The sequence below is a fragment of the Anomaloglossus baeobatrachus genome, unplaced genomic scaffold, assembly GCF_048569485.1.
Source record: "Anomaloglossus baeobatrachus isolate aAnoBae1 unplaced genomic scaffold, aAnoBae1.hap1 Scaffold_3347, whole genome shotgun sequence".
Taxonomy (NCBI): Eukaryota; Metazoa; Chordata; class Amphibia; order Anura; family Aromobatidae; genus Anomaloglossus; species Anomaloglossus baeobatrachus.
In genome coordinates this window covers 1-17380 of record NW_027442724.1, presented here as the reverse complement: position 1 = coordinate 17380, position 17380 = coordinate 1, and the positions used below count along the sequence as shown (strand labels likewise).

General features: G+C 46.9%; 11 non-coding genes across 11 annotated transcripts; all 11 read left to right on the top strand.

The window, feature by feature from the left end:
* The first annotated feature begins 1377 nt into the window (after positions 1-1377).
* Positions 1378-1573, top strand: LOC142271092 (U2 spliceosomal RNA). The gene has a single exon (XR_012736263.1). It is a non-coding gene; the product is annotated as a U2 spliceosomal RNA (small nuclear RNA).
* Positions 1574-2960: 1387 nt separating this feature from the next.
* Positions 2961-3151, top strand: LOC142271047 (U2 spliceosomal RNA). The gene has a single exon (XR_012736223.1). It is a non-coding gene; the product is annotated as a U2 spliceosomal RNA (small nuclear RNA).
* Positions 3152-4538: 1387 nt separating this feature from the next.
* Positions 4539-4729, top strand: LOC142271045 (U2 spliceosomal RNA). Its single transcript, XR_012736222.1, has one exon. It is a non-coding gene; the product is annotated as a U2 spliceosomal RNA (small nuclear RNA).
* A 1387-nt stretch (positions 4730-6116) lies between these two features.
* On the top strand, positions 6117-6307 carry LOC142271044 (U2 spliceosomal RNA). The gene has a single exon (XR_012736221.1). It is a non-coding gene; the product is annotated as a U2 spliceosomal RNA (small nuclear RNA).
* A 1387-nt stretch (positions 6308-7694) lies between these two features.
* Positions 7695-7885, top strand: LOC142271043 (U2 spliceosomal RNA). Its single transcript, XR_012736220.1, has one exon. It is a non-coding gene; the product is annotated as a U2 spliceosomal RNA (small nuclear RNA).
* Positions 7886-9272: 1387 nt separating this feature from the next.
* Positions 9273-9463, top strand: LOC142271042 (U2 spliceosomal RNA). The gene has a single exon (XR_012736219.1). It is a non-coding gene; the product is annotated as a U2 spliceosomal RNA (small nuclear RNA).
* A 1387-nt stretch (positions 9464-10850) lies between these two features.
* On the top strand, positions 10851-11041 carry LOC142271089 (U2 spliceosomal RNA). The gene has a single exon (XR_012736262.1). It is a non-coding gene; the product is annotated as a U2 spliceosomal RNA (small nuclear RNA).
* A 1387-nt stretch (positions 11042-12428) lies between these two features.
* LOC142271077 (U2 spliceosomal RNA) lies at positions 12429-12619 on the top strand. Its single transcript, XR_012736251.1, has one exon. It is a non-coding gene; the product is annotated as a U2 spliceosomal RNA (small nuclear RNA).
* Positions 12620-14006: 1387 nt separating this feature from the next.
* LOC142271065 (U2 spliceosomal RNA) lies at positions 14007-14197 on the top strand. The gene has a single exon (XR_012736240.1). It is a non-coding gene; the product is annotated as a U2 spliceosomal RNA (small nuclear RNA).
* Positions 14198-15584: 1387 nt separating this feature from the next.
* On the top strand, positions 15585-15775 carry LOC142271053 (U2 spliceosomal RNA). Its single transcript, XR_012736229.1, has one exon. It is a non-coding gene; the product is annotated as a U2 spliceosomal RNA (small nuclear RNA).
* A 1387-nt stretch (positions 15776-17162) lies between these two features.
* LOC142271041 (U2 spliceosomal RNA) lies at positions 17163-17353 on the top strand. Its single transcript, XR_012736218.1, has one exon. It is a non-coding gene; the product is annotated as a U2 spliceosomal RNA (small nuclear RNA).
* The last annotated feature ends 27 nt before the right edge of the window (positions 17354-17380 follow it).

Sequence of the window (17380 nt, the reverse complement as noted above, 5' to 3'; positions counted from 1 at the left end):
CGGCTTGTCACAATGCCCCCCGATGACATCACAATAGCGCTGCTGCCTAGAAAACAAGCTGCGCAGAAGAAGTTGTTCTTTGGGTGGGAGGGTGGGCTAGTGGAAGGAGGGGGCAATCTCTTTTTTTCCCGGGTGGTAGGGGGATGACAGGAGAAGGGAAGCGGGTGGTGAGAAAGGTACAGAGGGCAGGGTTTGGGGGCTGGGAAGGAAAGGGAAAAGATTAGGGTTTGGGGATGATGAAAGGGCTTTCTACGGGTAAGGATGGCAAAGGGTGGCAGTGACGGAAAGTCAGGCAACCTGTCCTGTCCGTCTTTTTGTATCGTGAATTGGAAAGACTGCAAGGGGGAGGGGAGTTGCTTGCGCCCTAAAGGAGGAGTTATTCAGATTCATTGCAGTGGGCGGCGGCTGCAAAACGCACCATTCTTCTTGTTTTGGCTCTGCAAAGCAGCCTTTTCAAGGGTTGGCTTGGGTGACAAAATGTCTTGTGTAGGCGTGGGTTTGTCTCCCTCTCGCTCTCTCTCCCTAAGATGTGTCCGGCATAGGCCAGGGTGCCACTCGAGGCCCAAACCAATTCTGGTTATCGCTTCTCGGCCTTTTGGCTAAGATCAAGTGTAGTGTTGTTCGAAGAGGTGGTTTAAGCTCCAGGCCACCTTAGTACAATGATACAATGCACACTGGAAGGTTGCGCTTGCTAGTACTCTGGGTGGATAGTATATTCATCTAGAGGAAAACATGGCCCTACCAGGATCGAGGCTATTAGACTGAGTAAGGGTGGGGGGCTATGGTACAACGTGACCCAGGACTGACGACCCTGGAGTGAGTCTGAGCTTGCTGGCTTGGGACCCCGGCAAGCCTTGGGCTCTGTAGCACACCGTACCTTGCCTTTCCATACTTTTTGAGCATATTACCCTATCCCGGCCTTCTGGCTAGGAAGGGAAATTTTTATAATCCCGGTCGGAGGTCTGGTCAGCTTTGGGCTGAGAAACTAACACCCGGTTGGAGGTCTGGCTCAGCTTCGGCTGAGAAACCAACACCCGGTTGGAGGTCTGGGTCAGCTTCGGCTGAGAAACCAACACCCGGTTGGAGGTCCGGTTAGCCTTGGGCTGAGAAACCAACACCGGTTGACGGTCCGGGCAGTTTCGGCTGCGAAACCAACAACTAGTAGCTCTCTACTCCACTTGGGTAAGATGCCTGGGTGGACGCTGGGAGCAACGACAAGGCTCAACCAGGCTTCGGCTTGGGGGAGCACCGAAGATCCCTGACCCTTGCTGTGGCCTTCTGGCTCGGAGGGACGGGGTTGATTTTTGGGGACCCTCTCCTCACGGTGGGGTCCACACGAATCCTAGCCTTTGCACTGTTTTTGGTGTGACTTCGGTCATGCATTTTTTGTGGTGCTTTGGAAAGCTTCATTAAATCAAAATCTGTTCTTATCAGTTTAATATCTGATACGTCCCCTATCTGGGGACCATATATTAAATGGATTTTTAGAACAGGGAGATGGAAAAAGAGCTTGCTCTGTCCACTCCACGCATTGACCTGGTATTGCAGTACCTCCAGGAACGGTGCACCCCTTCTTAACCCAGTTTCCAAAAGCAGAACTCAATTCACCTGATTCATATTAGCCCGATTTAATGAATTGGAAGAAAGCATACGTCTTCATATGCACCTCAATTTGGCCCATTCACTTTTCACACTTCCTCCTTTTGTTTTTTATCTTTCACACTTTTGACTTTCTTTATTCATCCAAATAGCAAACTCATCACCACTCAACCTGACCAACTCGGCTATGTCCCCGTGCTGCAGTTCTCTGTCTTATCTAGATCATTTGCAATTGAATGGAATAGATCCCTTTTGGACAAAGTGGATTCACCTGCTGCTGCAGTGACCACAGGTGTGATAACATCTAGAATTGGCATCTGGTGCGATCTCTCCGCTTCCACTCCAAAGAAAGTTACCTGTTTATTCCTATCATGCATTGGTTTTTGGGGTTTTCTTTGAGTAATGATGATCTCTTTAGTAGTCTGTTGGCGCCCTCTCCTGGAGGAATAGTTTGCTTGCTCTTGGACATTCTAAAAGAGAGGTCATGATAGACATTGAGCTTCTGAGCTCAATTGGGGACAGTCATGGGTGATGAATGTTTGCAACCTACTGCGAAGCCTCATACCGCAATATAAGGAACGTCAAATACTAAGAAAGGGCGGCCTATGAAAGAATTACTACTTTCAATAAGTACACTTAAACGGCTAATTGGGAATAGAAAAACTGTAAAAAGCCCTCTGAGAAAGCCCCCCTCTAACCTTTGATAGTAAGCTTTTCTGTAGTCTGCCTGTTGATGTATTTTCCGTTTGAACTGTGCACAACATGAAGAGACGGAACACTGGCGGCTTGTCACAATGCCCCCCGATGACATCACAATAGCGCTGCTGCCTAGAAAACAAGCTGCGCAGAAGAAGTTGTTCTTTGGGTGGGAGGGTGGGCTAGTGGAAGGAGGGGGCAATCTCTTTTTTTCCCGGGTGGTAGGGGGATGACAGGAGAAGGGAAGCGGGTGGTGAGAAAGGTACAGAGGGCAGGGTTTGGGGGCTGGGAAGGAAAGGGAAAAGATTAGGGTTTGGGGATGATGAAAGGGCTTTCTACGGGTAAGGATGGCAAAGGGTGGCAGTGACGGAAAGTCAGGCAACCTGTCCTGTCCGTCTTTTTGTATCGTGAATTGGAAAGACTGCAAGGGGGAGGGGAGTTGCTTGCGCCCTAAAGGAGGAGTTATTCAGATTCATTGCAGTGGGCGGCGGCTGCAAAACGCACCATTCTTCTTGTTTTGGCTCTGCAAAGCAGCCTTTTCAAGGGTTGGCTTGGGTGACAAAATGTCTTGTGTAGGCGTGGGTTTGTCTCCCTCTCGCTCTCTCTCCCTAAGATGTGTCCGGCATAGGCCAGGGTGCCACTCGAGGCCCAAACCAATTCTGGTTATCGCTTCTCGGCCTTTTGGCTAAGATCAAGTGTAGTATCTGTTCTTATCAGTTTAATATCTGATACGTCCCCTATCTGGGGACCATATATTAAATGGATTTTTAGAACAGGGAGATGGAAAAAGAGCTTGCTCTGTCCACTCCACGCATTGACCTGGTATTGCAGTACCTCCAGGAACGGTGCACCCCTTCTTAACCCAGTTTCCAAAAGCAGAACTCAATTCACCTGATTCATATTAGCCCGATTTAATGAATTGGAAGAAAGCATACGTCTTCATATGCACCTCAATTTGGCCCATTCACTTTTCACACTTCCTCCTTTTGTTTTTTATCTTTCACACTTTTGACTTTCTTTATTCATCCAAATAGCAAACTCATCACCACTCAACCTGACCAACTCGGCTATGTCCCCGTGCTGCAGTTCTCTGTCTTATCTAGATCATTTGCAATTGAATGGAATAGATCCCTTTTGGACAAAGTGGATTCACCTGCTGCTGCAGTGACCACAGGTGTGATAACATCTAGAATTGGCATCTGGTGCGATCTCTCCGCTTCCACTCCAAAGAAAGTTACCTGTTTATTCCTATCATGCATTGGTTTTTGGGGTTTTCTTTGAGTAATGATGATCTCTTTAGTAGTCTGTTGGCGCCCTCTCCTGGAGGAATAGTTTGCTTGCTCTTGGACATTCTAAAAGAGAGGTCATGATAGACATTGAGCTTCTGAGCTCAATTGGGGACAGTCATGGGTGATGAATGTTTGCAACCTACTGCGAAGCCTCATACCGCAATATAAGGAACGTCAAATACTAAGAAAGGGCGGCCTATGAAAGAATTACTACTTTCAATAAGTACACTTAAACGGCTAATTGGGAATAGAAAAACTGTAAAAAGCCCTCTGAGAAAGCCCCCCTCTAACCTTTGATAGTAAGCTTTTCTGTAGTCTGCCTGTTGATGTATTTTCCGTTTGAACTGTGCACAACATGAAGAGACGGAACACTGGCGGCTTGTCACAATGCCCCCCGATGACATCACAATAGCGCTGCTGCCTAGAAAACAAGCTGCGCAGAAGAAGTTGTTCTTTGGGTGGGAGGGTGGGCTAGTGGAAGGAGGGGGCAATCTCTTTTTTTCCCGGGTGGTAGGGGGATGACAGGAGAAGGGAAGCGGGTGGTGAGAAAGGTACAGAGGGCAGGGTTTGGGGGCTGGGAAGGAAAGGGAAAAGATTAGGGTTTGGGGATGATGAAAGGGCTTTCTACGGGTAAGGATGGCAAAGGGTGGCAGTGACGGAAAGTCAGGCAACCTGTCCTGTCCGTCTTTTTGTATCGTGAATTGGAAAGACTGCAAGGGGGAGGGGAGTTGCTTGCGCCCTAAAGGAGGAGTTATTCAGATTCATTGCAGTGGGCGGCGGCTGCAAAACGCACCATTCTTCTTGTTTTGGCTCTGCAAAGCAGCCTTTTCAAGGGTTGGCTTGGGTGACAAAATGTCTTGTGTAGGCGTGGGTTTGTCTCCCTCTCGCTCTCTCTCCCTAAGATGTGTCCGGCATAGGCCAGGGTGCCACTCGAGGCCCAAACCAATTCTGGTTATCGCTTCTCGGCCTTTTGGCTAAGATCAAGTGTAGTATCTGTTCTTATCAGTTTAATATCTGATACGTCCCCTATCTGGGGACCATATATTAAATGGATTTTTAGAACAGGGAGATGGAAAAAGAGCTTGCTCTGTCCACTCCACGCATTGACCTGGTATTGCAGTACCTCCAGGAACGGTGCACCCCTTCTTAACCCAGTTTCCAAAAGCAGAACTCAATTCACCTGATTCATATTAGCCCGATTTAATGAATTGGAAGAAAGCATACGTCTTCATATGCACCTCAATTTGGCCCATTCACTTTTCACACTTCCTCCTTTTGTTTTTTATCTTTCACACTTTTGACTTTCTTTATTCATCCAAATAGCAAACTCATCACCACTCAACCTGACCAACTCGGCTATGTCCCCGTGCTGCAGTTCTCTGTCTTATCTAGATCATTTGCAATTGAATGGAATAGATCCCTTTTGGACAAAGTGGATTCACCTGCTGCTGCAGTGACCACAGGTGTGATAACATCTAGAATTGGCATCTGGTGCGATCTCTCCGCTTCCACTCCAAAGAAAGTTACCTGTTTATTCCTATCATGCATTGGTTTTTGGGGTTTTCTTTGAGTAATGATGATCTCTTTAGTAGTCTGTTGGCGCCCTCTCCTGGAGGAATAGTTTGCTTGCTCTTGGACATTCTAAAAGAGAGGTCATGATAGACATTGAGCTTCTGAGCTCAATTGGGGACAGTCATGGGTGATGAATGTTTGCAACCTACTGCGAAGCCTCATACCGCAATATAAGGAACGTCAAATACTAAGAAAGGGCGGCCTATGAAAGAATTACTACTTTCAATAAGTACACTTAAACGGCTAATTGGGAATAGAAAAACTGTAAAAAGCCCTCTGAGAAAGCCCCCCTCTAACCTTTGATAGTAAGCTTTTCTGTAGTCTGCCTGTTGATGTATTTTCCGTTTGAACTGTGCACAACATGAAGAGACGGAACACTGGCGGCTTGTCACAATGCCCCCCGATGACATCACAATAGCGCTGCTGCCTAGAAAACAAGCTGCGCAGAAGAAGTTGTTCTTTGGGTGGGAGGGTGGGCTAGTGGAAGGAGGGGGCAATCTCTTTTTTTCCCGGGTGGTAGGGGGATGACAGGAGAAGGGAAGCGGGTGGTGAGAAAGGTACAGAGGGCAGGGTTTGGGGGCTGGGAAGGAAAGGGAAAAGATTAGGGTTTGGGGATGATGAAAGGGCTTTCTACGGGTAAGGATGGCAAAGGGTGGCAGTGACGGAAAGTCAGGCAACCTGTCCTGTCCGTCTTTTTGTATCGTGAATTGGAAAGACTGCAAGGGGGAGGGGAGTTGCTTGCGCCCTAAAGGAGGAGTTATTCAGATTCATTGCAGTGGGCGGCGGCTGCAAAACGCACCATTCTTCTTGTTTTGGCTCTGCAAAGCAGCCTTTTCAAGGGTTGGCTTGGGTGACAAAATGTCTTGTGTAGGCGTGGGTTTGTCTCCCTCTCGCTCTCTCTCCCTAAGATGTGTCCGGCATAGGCCAGGGTGCCACTCGAGGCCCAAACCAATTCTGGTTATCGCTTCTCGGCCTTTTGGCTAAGATCAAGTGTAGTATCTGTTCTTATCAGTTTAATATCTGATACGTCCCCTATCTGGGGACCATATATTAAATGGATTTTTAGAACAGGGAGATGGAAAAAGAGCTTGCTCTGTCCACTCCACGCATTGACCTGGTATTGCAGTACCTCCAGGAACGGTGCACCCCTTCTTAACCCAGTTTCCAAAAGCAGAACTCAATTCACCTGATTCATATTAGCCCGATTTAATGAATTGGAAGAAAGCATACGTCTTCATATGCACCTCAATTTGGCCCATTCACTTTTCACACTTCCTCCTTTTGTTTTTTATCTTTCACACTTTTGACTTTCTTTATTCATCCAAATAGCAAACTCATCACCACTCAACCTGACCAACTCGGCTATGTCCCCGTGCTGCAGTTCTCTGTCTTATCTAGATCATTTGCAATTGAATGGAATAGATCCCTTTTGGACAAAGTGGATTCACCTGCTGCTGCAGTGACCACAGGTGTGATAACATCTAGAATTGGCATCTGGTGCGATCTCTCCGCTTCCACTCCAAAGAAAGTTACCTGTTTATTCCTATCATGCATTGGTTTTTGGGGTTTTCTTTGAGTAATGATGATCTCTTTAGTAGTCTGTTGGCGCCCTCTCCTGGAGGAATAGTTTGCTTGCTCTTGGACATTCTAAAAGAGAGGTCATGATAGACATTGAGCTTCTGAGCTCAATTGGGGACAGTCATGGGTGATGAATGTTTGCAACCTACTGCGAAGCCTCATACCGCAATATAAGGAACGTCAAATACTAAGAAAGGGCGGCCTATGAAAGAATTACTACTTTCAATAAGTACACTTAAACGGCTAATTGGGAATAGAAAAACTGTAAAAAGCCCTCTGAGAAAGCCCCCCTCTAACCTTTGATAGTAAGCTTTTCTGTAGTCTGCCTGTTGATGTATTTTCCGTTTGAACTGTGCACAACATGAAGAGACGGAACACTGGCGGCTTGTCACAATGCCCCCCGATGACATCACAATAGCGCTGCTGCCTAGAAAACAAGCTGCGCAGAAGAAGTTGTTCTTTGGGTGGGAGGGTGGGCTAGTGGAAGGAGGGGGCAATCTCTTTTTTTCCCGGGTGGTAGGGGGATGACAGGAGAAGGGAAGCGGGTGGTGAGAAAGGTACAGAGGGCAGGGTTTGGGGGCTGGGAAGGAAAGGGAAAAGATTAGGGTTTGGGGATGATGAAAGGGCTTTCTACGGGTAAGGATGGCAAAGGGTGGCAGTGACGGAAAGTCAGGCAACCTGTCCTGTCCGTCTTTTTGTATCGTGAATTGGAAAGACTGCAAGGGGGAGGGGAGTTGCTTGCGCCCTAAAGGAGGAGTTATTCAGATTCATTGCAGTGGGCGGCGGCTGCAAAACGCACCATTCTTCTTGTTTTGGCTCTGCAAAGCAGCCTTTTCAAGGGTTGGCTTGGGTGACAAAATGTCTTGTGTAGGCGTGGGTTTGTCTCCCTCTCGCTCTCTCTCCCTAAGATGTGTCCGGCATAGGCCAGGGTGCCACTCGAGGCCCAAACCAATTCTGGTTATCGCTTCTCGGCCTTTTGGCTAAGATCAAGTGTAGTATCTGTTCTTATCAGTTTAATATCTGATACGTCCCCTATCTGGGGACCATATATTAAATGGATTTTTAGAACAGGGAGATGGAAAAAGAGCTTGCTCTGTCCACTCCACGCATTGACCTGGTATTGCAGTACCTCCAGGAACGGTGCACCCCTTCTTAACCCAGTTTCCAAAAGCAGAACTCAATTCACCTGATTCATATTAGCCCGATTTAATGAATTGGAAGAAAGCATACGTCTTCATATGCACCTCAATTTGGCCCATTCACTTTTCACACTTCCTCCTTTTGTTTTTTATCTTTCACACTTTTGACTTTCTTTATTCATCCAAATAGCAAACTCATCACCACTCAACCTGACCAACTCGGCTATGTCCCCGTGCTGCAGTTCTCTGTCTTATCTAGATCATTTGCAATTGAATGGAATAGATCCCTTTTGGACAAAGTGGATTCACCTGCTGCTGCAGTGACCACAGGTGTGATAACATCTAGAATTGGCATCTGGTGCGATCTCTCCGCTTCCACTCCAAAGAAAGTTACCTGTTTATTCCTATCATGCATTGGTTTTTGGGGTTTTCTTTGAGTAATGATGATCTCTTTAGTAGTCTGTTGGCGCCCTCTCCTGGAGGAATAGTTTGCTTGCTCTTGGACATTCTAAAAGAGAGGTCATGATAGACATTGAGCTTCTGAGCTCAATTGGGGACAGTCATGGGTGATGAATGTTTGCAACCTACTGCGAAGCCTCATACCGCAATATAAGGAACGTCAAATACTAAGAAAGGGCGGCCTATGAAAGAATTACTACTTTCAATAAGTACACTTAAACGGCTAATTGGGAATAGAAAAACTGTAAAAAGCCCTCTGAGAAAGCCCCCCTCTAACCTTTGATAGTAAGCTTTTCTGTAGTCTGCCTGTTGATGTATTTTCCGTTTGAACTGTGCACAACATGAAGAGACGGAACACTGGCGGCTTGTCACAATGCCCCCCGATGACATCACAATAGCGCTGCTGCCTAGAAAACAAGCTGCGCAGAAGAAGTTGTTCTTTGGGTGGGAGGGTGGGCTAGTGGAAGGAGGGGGCAATCTCTTTTTTTCCCGGGTGGTAGGGGGATGACAGGAGAAGGGAAGCGGGTGGTGAGAAAGGTACAGAGGGCAGGGTTTGGGGGCTGGGAAGGAAAGGGAAAAGATTAGGGTTTGGGGATGATGAAAGGGCTTTCTACGGGTAAGGATGGCAAAGGGTGGCAGTGACGGAAAGTCAGGCAACCTGTCCTGTCCGTCTTTTTGTATCGTGAATTGGAAAGACTGCAAGGGGGAGGGGAGTTGCTTGCGCCCTAAAGGAGGAGTTATTCAGATTCATTGCAGTGGGCGGCGGCTGCAAAACGCACCATTCTTCTTGTTTTGGCTCTGCAAAGCAGCCTTTTCAAGGGTTGGCTTGGGTGACAAAATGTCTTGTGTAGGCGTGGGTTTGTCTCCCTCTCGCTCTCTCTCCCTAAGATGTGTCCGGCATAGGCCAGGGTGCCACTCGAGGCCCAAACCAATTCTGGTTATCGCTTCTCGGCCTTTTGGCTAAGATCAAGTGTAGTATCTGTTCTTATCAGTTTAATATCTGATACGTCCCCTATCTGGGGACCATATATTAAATGGATTTTTAGAACAGGGAGATGGAAAAAGAGCTTGCTCTGTCCACTCCACGCATTGACCTGGTATTGCAGTACCTCCAGGAACGGTGCACCCCTTCTTAACCCAGTTTCCAAAAGCAGAACTCAATTCACCTGATTCATATTAGCCCGATTTAATGAATTGGAAGAAAGCATACGTCTTCATATGCACCTCAATTTGGCCCATTCACTTTTCACACTTCCTCCTTTTGTTTTTTATCTTTCACACTTTTGACTTTCTTTATTCATCCAAATAGCAAACTCATCACCACTCAACCTGACCAACTCGGCTATGTCCCCGTGCTGCAGTTCTCTGTCTTATCTAGATCATTTGCAATTGAATGGAATAGATCCCTTTTGGACAAAGTGGATTCACCTGCTGCTGCAGTGACCACAGGTGTGATAACATCTAGAATTGGCATCTGGTGCGATCTCTCCGCTTCCACTCCAAAGAAAGTTACCTGTTTATTCCTATCATGCATTGGTTTTTGGGGTTTTCTTTGAGTAATGATGATCTCTTTAGTAGTCTGTTGGCGCCCTCTCCTGGAGGAATAGTTTGCTTGCTCTTGGACATTCTAAAAGAGAGGTCATGATAGACATTGAGCTTCTGAGCTCAATTGGGGACAGTCATGGGTGATGAATGTTTGCAACCTACTGCGAAGCCTCATACCGCAATATAAGGAACGTCAAATACTAAGAAAGGGCGGCCTATGAAAGAATTACTACTTTCAATAAGTACACTTAAACGGCTAATTGGGAATAGAAAAACTGTAAAAAGCCCTCTGAGAAAGCCCCCCTCTAACCTTTGATAGTAAGCTTTTCTGTAGTCTGCCTGTTGATGTATTTTCCGTTTGAACTGTGCACAACATGAAGAGACGGAACACTGGCGGCTTGTCACAATGCCCCCCGATGACATCACAATAGCGCTGCTGCCTAGAAAACAAGCTGCGCAGAAGAAGTTGTTCTTTGGGTGGGAGGGTGGGCTAGTGGAAGGAGGGGGCAATCTCTTTTTTTCCCGGGTGGTAGGGGGATGACAGGAGAAGGGAAGCGGGTGGTGAGAAAGGTACAGAGGGCAGGGTTTGGGGGCTGGGAAGGAAAGGGAAAAGATTAGGGTTTGGGGATGATGAAAGGGCTTTCTACGGGTAAGGATGGCAAAGGGTGGCAGTGACGGAAAGTCAGGCAACCTGTCCTGTCCGTCTTTTTGTATCGTGAATTGGAAAGACTGCAAGGGGGAGGGGAGTTGCTTGCGCCCTAAAGGAGAAGTTATTCAGATTCATTGCAGTGGGCGGCGGCTGCAAAACGCACCATTCTTCTTGTTTTGGCTCTGCAAAGCAGCCTTTTCAAGGGTTGGCTTGGGTGACAAAATGTCTTGTGTAGGCGTGGGTTTGTCTCCCTCTCGCTCTCTCTCCCTAAGATGTGTCCGGCATAGGCCAGGGTGCCACTCGAGGCCCAAACCAATTCTGGTTATCGCTTCTCGGCCTTTTGGCTAAGATCAAGTGTAGTATCTGTTCTTATCAGTTTAATATCTGATACGTCCCCTATCTGGGGACCATATATTAAATGGATTTTTAGAACAGGGAGATGGAAAAAGAGCTTGCTCTGTCCACTCCACGCATTGACCTGGTATTGCAGTACCTCCAGGAACGGTGCACCCCTTCTTAACCCAGTTTCCAAAAGCAGAACTCAATTCACCTGATTCATATTAGCCCGATTTAATGAATTGGAAGAAAGCATACGTCTTCATATGCACCTCAATTTGGCCCATTCACTTTTCACACTTCCTCCTTTTGTTTTTTATCTTTCACACTTTTGACTTTCTTTATTCATCCAAATAGCAAACTCATCACCACTCAACCTGACCAACTCGGCTATGTCCCCGTGCTGCAGTTCTCTGTCTTATCTAGATCATTTGCAATTGAATGGAATAGATCCCTTTTGGACAAAGTGGATTCACCTGCTGCTGCAGTGACCACAGGTGTGATAACATCTAGAATTGGCATCTGGTGCGATCTCTCCGCTTCCACTCCAAAGAAAGTTACCTGTTTATTCCTATCATGCATTGGTTTTTGGGGTTTTCTTTGAGTAATGATGATCTCTTTAGTAGTCTGTTGGCGCCCTCTCCTGGAGGAATAGTTTGCTTGCTCTTGGACATTCTAAAAGAGAGGTCATGATAGACATTGAGCTTCTGAGCTCAATTGGGGACAGTCATGGGTGATGAATGTTTGCAACCTACTGCGAAGCCTCATACCGCAATATAAGGAACGTCAAATACTAAGAAAGGGCGGCCTATGAAAGAATTACTACTTTCAATAAGTACACTTAAACGGCTAATTGGGAATAGAAAAACTGTAAAAAGCCCTCTGAGAAAGCCCCCCTCTAACCTTTGATAGTAAGCTTTTCTGTAGTCTGCCTGTTGATGTATTTTCCGTTTGAACTGTGCACAACATGAAGAGACGGAACACTGGCGGCTTGTCACAATGCCCCCCGATGACATCACAATAGCGCTGCTGCCTAGAAAACAAGCTGCGCAGAAGAAGTTGTTCTTTGGGTGGGAGGGTGGGCTAGTGGAAGGAGGGGGCAATCTCTTTTTTTCCCGGGTGGTAGGGGGATGACAGGAGAAGGGAAGCGGGTGGTGAGAAAGGTACAGAGGGCAGGGTTTGGGGGCTGGGAAGGAAAGGGAAAAGATTAGGGTTTGGGGATGATGAAAGGGCTTTCTACGGGTAAGGATGGCAAAGGGTGGCAGTGACGGAAAGTCAGGCAACCTGTCCTGTCCGTCTTTTTGTATCGTGAATTGGAAAGACTGCAAGGGGGAGGGGAGTTGCTTGCGCCCTAAAGGAGGAGTTATTCAGATTCATTGCAGTGGGCGGCGGCTGCAAAACGCACCATTCTTCTTGTTTTGGCTCTGCAAAGCAGCCTTTTCAAGGGTTGGCTTGGGTGACAAAATGTCTTGTGTAGGCGTGGGTTTGTCTCCCTCTCGCTCTCTCTCCCTAAGATGTGTCCGGCATAGGCCAGGGTGCCACTCGAGGCCCAAACCAATTCTGGTTATCGCTTCTCGGCCTTTTGGCTAAGATCAAGTGTAGTATCTGTTCTTATCAGTTTAATATCTGATACGTCCCCTATCTGGGGACCATATATTAAATGGATTTTTAGAACAGGGAGATGGAAAAAGAGCTTGCTCTGTCCACTCCACGCATTGACCTGGTATTGCAGTACCTCCAGGAACGGTGCACCCCTTCTTAACCCAGTTTCCAAAAGCAGAACTCAATTCACCTGATTCATATTAGCCCGATTTAATGAATTGGAAGAAAGCATACGTCTTCATATGCACCTCAATTTGGCCCATTCACTTTTCACACTTCCTCCTTTTGTTTTTTATCTTTCACACTTTTGACTTTCTTTATTCATCCAAATAGCAAACTCATCACCACTCAACCTGACCAACTCGGCTATGTCCCCGTGCTGCAGTTCTCTGTCTTATCTAGATCATTTGCAATTGAATGGAATAGATCCCTTTTGGACAAAGTGGATTCACCTGCTGCTGCAGTGACCACAGGTGTGATAACATCTAGAATTGGCATCTGGTGCGATCTCTCCGCTTCCACTCCAAAGAAAGTTACCTGTTTATTCCTATCATGCATTGGTTTTTGGGGTTTTCTTTGAGTAATGATGATCTCTTTAGTAGTCTGTTGGCGCCCTCTCCTGGAGGAATAGTTTGCTTGCTCTTGGACATTCTAAAAGAGAGGTCATGATAGACATTGAGCTTCTGAGCTCAATTGGGGACAGTCATGGGTGATGAATGTTTGCAACCTACTGCGAAGCCTCATACCGCAATATAAGGAACGTCAAATACTAAGAAAGGGCGGCCTATGAAAGAATTACTACTTTCAATAAGTACACTTAAACGGCTAATTGGGAATAGAAAAACTGTAAAAAGCCCTCTGAGAAAGCCCCCCTCTAACCTTTGATAGTAAGCTTTTCTGTAGTCTGCCTGTTGATGTATTTTCCGTTTGAACTGTGCACAACATGAAGAGACGGAACACTGGCGGCTTGTCACAATGCCCCCCGATGACATCACAATAGCGCTGCTGCCTAGAAAACAAGCTGCGCAGAAGAAGTTGTTCTTTGGGTGGGAGGGTGGGCTAGTGGAAGGAGGGGGCAATCTCTTTTTTTCCCGGGTGGTAGGGGGATGACAGGAGAAGGGAAGCGGGTGGTGAGAAAGGTACAGAGGGCAGGGTTTGGGGGCTGGGAAGGAAAGGGAAAAGATTAGGGTTTGGGGATGATGAAAGGGCTTTCTACAGGTAAGGATGGCAAAGGGTGGCAGTGACGGAAAGTCAGGCAACCTGTCCTGTCCGTCTTTTTGTATCGTGAATTGGAAAGACTGCAAGGGGGAGGGGAGTTGCTTGCGCCCTAAAGGAGGAGTTATTCAGATTCATTGCAGTGGGCGGCGGCTGCAAAACGCACCATTCTTCTTGTTTTGGCTCTGCAAAGCAGCCTTTTCAAGGGTTGGCTTGGGTGACAAAATGTCTTGTGTAGGCGTGGGTTTGTCTCCCTCTCGCTCTCTCTCCCTAAGATGTGTCCGGCATAGGCCAGGGTGCCACTCGAGGCCCAAACCAATTCTGGTTATCGCTTCTCGGCCTTTTGGCTAAGATCAAGTGTAGTATCTGTTCTTATCAGTTTAATATCTGATACGTCCCCTATCTGGGGACCATATATTAAATGGATTTTTAGAACAGGGAGATGGAAAAAGAGCTTGCTCTGTCCACTCCACGCATTGACCTGGTATTGCAGTACCTCCAGGAACGGTGCACCCCTTCTTAACCCAGTTTCCAAAAGCAGAACTCAATTCACCTGATTCATATTAGCCCGATTTAATGAATTGGAAGAAAGCATACGTCTTCATATGCACCTCAATTTGGCCCATTCACTTTTCACACTTCCTCCTTTTGTTTTTTATCTTTCACACTTTTGACTTTCTTTATTCATCCAAATAGCAAACTCATCACCACTCAACCTGACCAACTCGGCTATGTCCCCGTGCTGCAGTTCTCTGTCTTATCTAGATCATTTGCAATTGAATGGAATAGATCCCTTTTGGACAAAGTGGATTCACCTGCTGCTGCAGTGACCACAGGTGTGATAACATCTAGAATTGGCATCTGGTGCGATCTCTCCGCTTCCACTCCAAAGAAAGTTACCTGTTTATTCCTATCATGCATTGGTTTTTGGGGTTTTCTTTGAGTAATGATGATCTCTTTAGTAGTCTGTTGGCGCCCTCTCCTGGAGGAATAGTTTGCTTGCTCTTGGACATTCTAAAAGAGAGGTCATGATAGACATTGAGCTTCTGAGCTCAATTGGGGACAGTCATGGGTGATGAATGTTTGCAACCTACTGCGAAGCCTCATACCGCAATATAAGGAACGTCAAATACTAAGAAAGGGCGGCCTATGAAAGAATTACTACTTTCAATAAGTACACTTAAACGGCTAATTGGGAATAGAAAAACTGTAAAAAGCCCTCTGAGAAAGCCCCCCTCTAACCTTTGATAGTAAGCTTTTCTGTAGTCTGCCTGTTGATGTATTTTCCGTTTGAACTGTGCACAACATGAAGAGACGGAACACTGGCGGCTTGTCACAATGCCCCCCGATGACATCACAATAGCGCTGCTGCCTAGAAAACAAGCTGCGCAGAAGAAGTTGTTCTTTGGGTGGGAGGGTGGGCTAGTGGAAGGAGGGGGCAATCTCTTTTTTTCCCGGGTGGTAGGGGGATGACAGGAGAAGGGAAGCGGGTGGTGAGAAAGGTACAGAGGGCAGGGTTTGGGGGCTGGGAAGGAAAGGGAAAAGATTAGGGTTTGGGGATGATGAAAGGGCTTTCTACGGGTAAGGATGGCAAAGGGTGGCAGTGACGGAAAGTCAGGCAACCTGTCCTGTCCGTCTTTTTGTATCGTGAATTGGAAAGACTGCAAGGGGGAGGGGAGTTGCTTGCGCCCTAAAGGAGGAGTTATTCAGATTCATTGCAGTGGGCGGCGGCTGCAAAACGCACCATTCTTCTTGTTTTGGCTCTGCAAAGCAGCCTTTTCAAGGGTTGGCTTGGGTGACAAAATGTCTTGTGTAGGCGTGGGTTTGTCTCCCTCTCGCTCTCTCTCCCTAAGATGTGTCCGGCATAGGCCAGGGTGCCACTCGAGGCCCAAACCAATTCTGGTTATCGCTTCTCGGCCTTTTGGCTAAGATCAAGTGTAGTATCTGTTCTTATCAGTTTAATATCTGATACGTCCCCTATCTGGGGACCATATATTAAATGGATTTTTAGAACAGGGAGATGGAAAAAGAGCTTGCTCTGTCCACTCCACGCATTGACCTGGTATTGCAGTACCTCCAGGAACGGTGCACCCCTTCTTAACCCAGTTTCCAAAAGCAGAACTCAATTCACCTGATTCATATTAGCCCGATTTAATGAATTGGAAGAAAGCATACGTCTTCATATGCACCTCAATTTGGCCCATTCACTTTTCACACTTCCTCCTTTTGTTTTTTATCTTTCACACTTTTGACTTTCTTTATTCATCCAAATAGCAAACTCATCACCACTCAACCTGACCAACTCGGCTATGTCCCCGTGCTGCAGTTCTCTGTCTTATCTAGATCATTTGCAATTGAATGGAATAGATCCCTTTTGGACAAAGTGGATTCACCTGCTGCTGCAGTGACCACAGGTGTGATAACATCTAGAATTGGCATCTGGTGCGATCTCTCCGCTTCCACTCCAAAGAAAGTTACCTGTTTATTCCTATCATGCATTGGTTTTTGGGGTTTTCTTTGAGTAATGATGATCTCTTTAGTAGTCTGTTGGCGCCCTCTCCTGGAGGAATAGTTTGCTTGCTCTTGGACATTCTAAAAGAGAGGTCATGATAGACATTGAGCTTCTGAGCTCAATTGGGGACAGTCATGGGTGATGAATGTTTGCAACCTACTGCGAAGCCTCATACCGCAATATAAGGAACGTCAAATACTAAGAAAGGGCGGCCTATGAAAGAATTACTACTTTCAATAAGTACACTTAAACGGCTAATTGGGAATAGAAAAACTGTAAAAAGCCCTCTGAGAAAGCCCCCCTCTAACCTTTGATAGTAAGCTTTTCTGTAGTCTGCCTGTTGATGTATTTTCCGTTTGAACTGTGCACAACATGAAGAGACGGAACACTGGCGGCTTGTCACAATGCCCCCCGATGACATCACAATAGCGCTGCTGCCTAGAAAACAAGCTGCGCAGAAGAAGTTGTTCTTTGGGTGGGAGGGTGGGCTAGTGGAAGGAGGGGGCAATCTCTTTTTTTCCCGGGTGGTAGGGGGATGACAGGAGAAGGGAAGCGGGTGGTGAGAAAGGTACAGAGGGCAGGGTTTGGGGGCTGGGAAGGAAAGGGAAAAGATTAGGGTTTGGGGATGATGAAAGGGCTTTCTACGGGTAAGGATGGCAAAGGGTGGCAGTGACGGAAAGTCAGGCAACCTGTCCTGTCCGTCTTTTTGTATCGTGAATTGGAAAGACTGCAAGGGGGAGGGGAGTTGCTTGCGCCCTAAAGGAGGAGTTATTCAGATTCATTGCAGTGGGCGGCGGCTGCAAAACGCACCATTCTTCTTGTTTTGGCTCTGCAAAGCAGCCTTTTCAAGGGTTGGCTTGGGTGACAAAATGTCTTGTGTAGGCGTGGGTTTGTCTCCCTCTCGCTCTCTCTCCCTAAGATGTGTCCGGCATAGGCCAGGGTGCCACTCGAGGCCCAAACCAATTCTGGTTATCGCTTCTCGGCCTTTTGGCTAAGATCAAGTGTAGTATCTGTTCTTATCAGTTTAATATCTGATACGTCCCCTATCTGGGGACCATATATTAAATGGATTTTTAGAACAGGGAGATGGAAAAAGAGCTTGCTCTGTCCACTCCACGCATTGACCTGGTATTGCAGTACCTCCAGGAACGGTGCACCCCTTCTTAACCCAGTTTCCAAAAGCAGAACT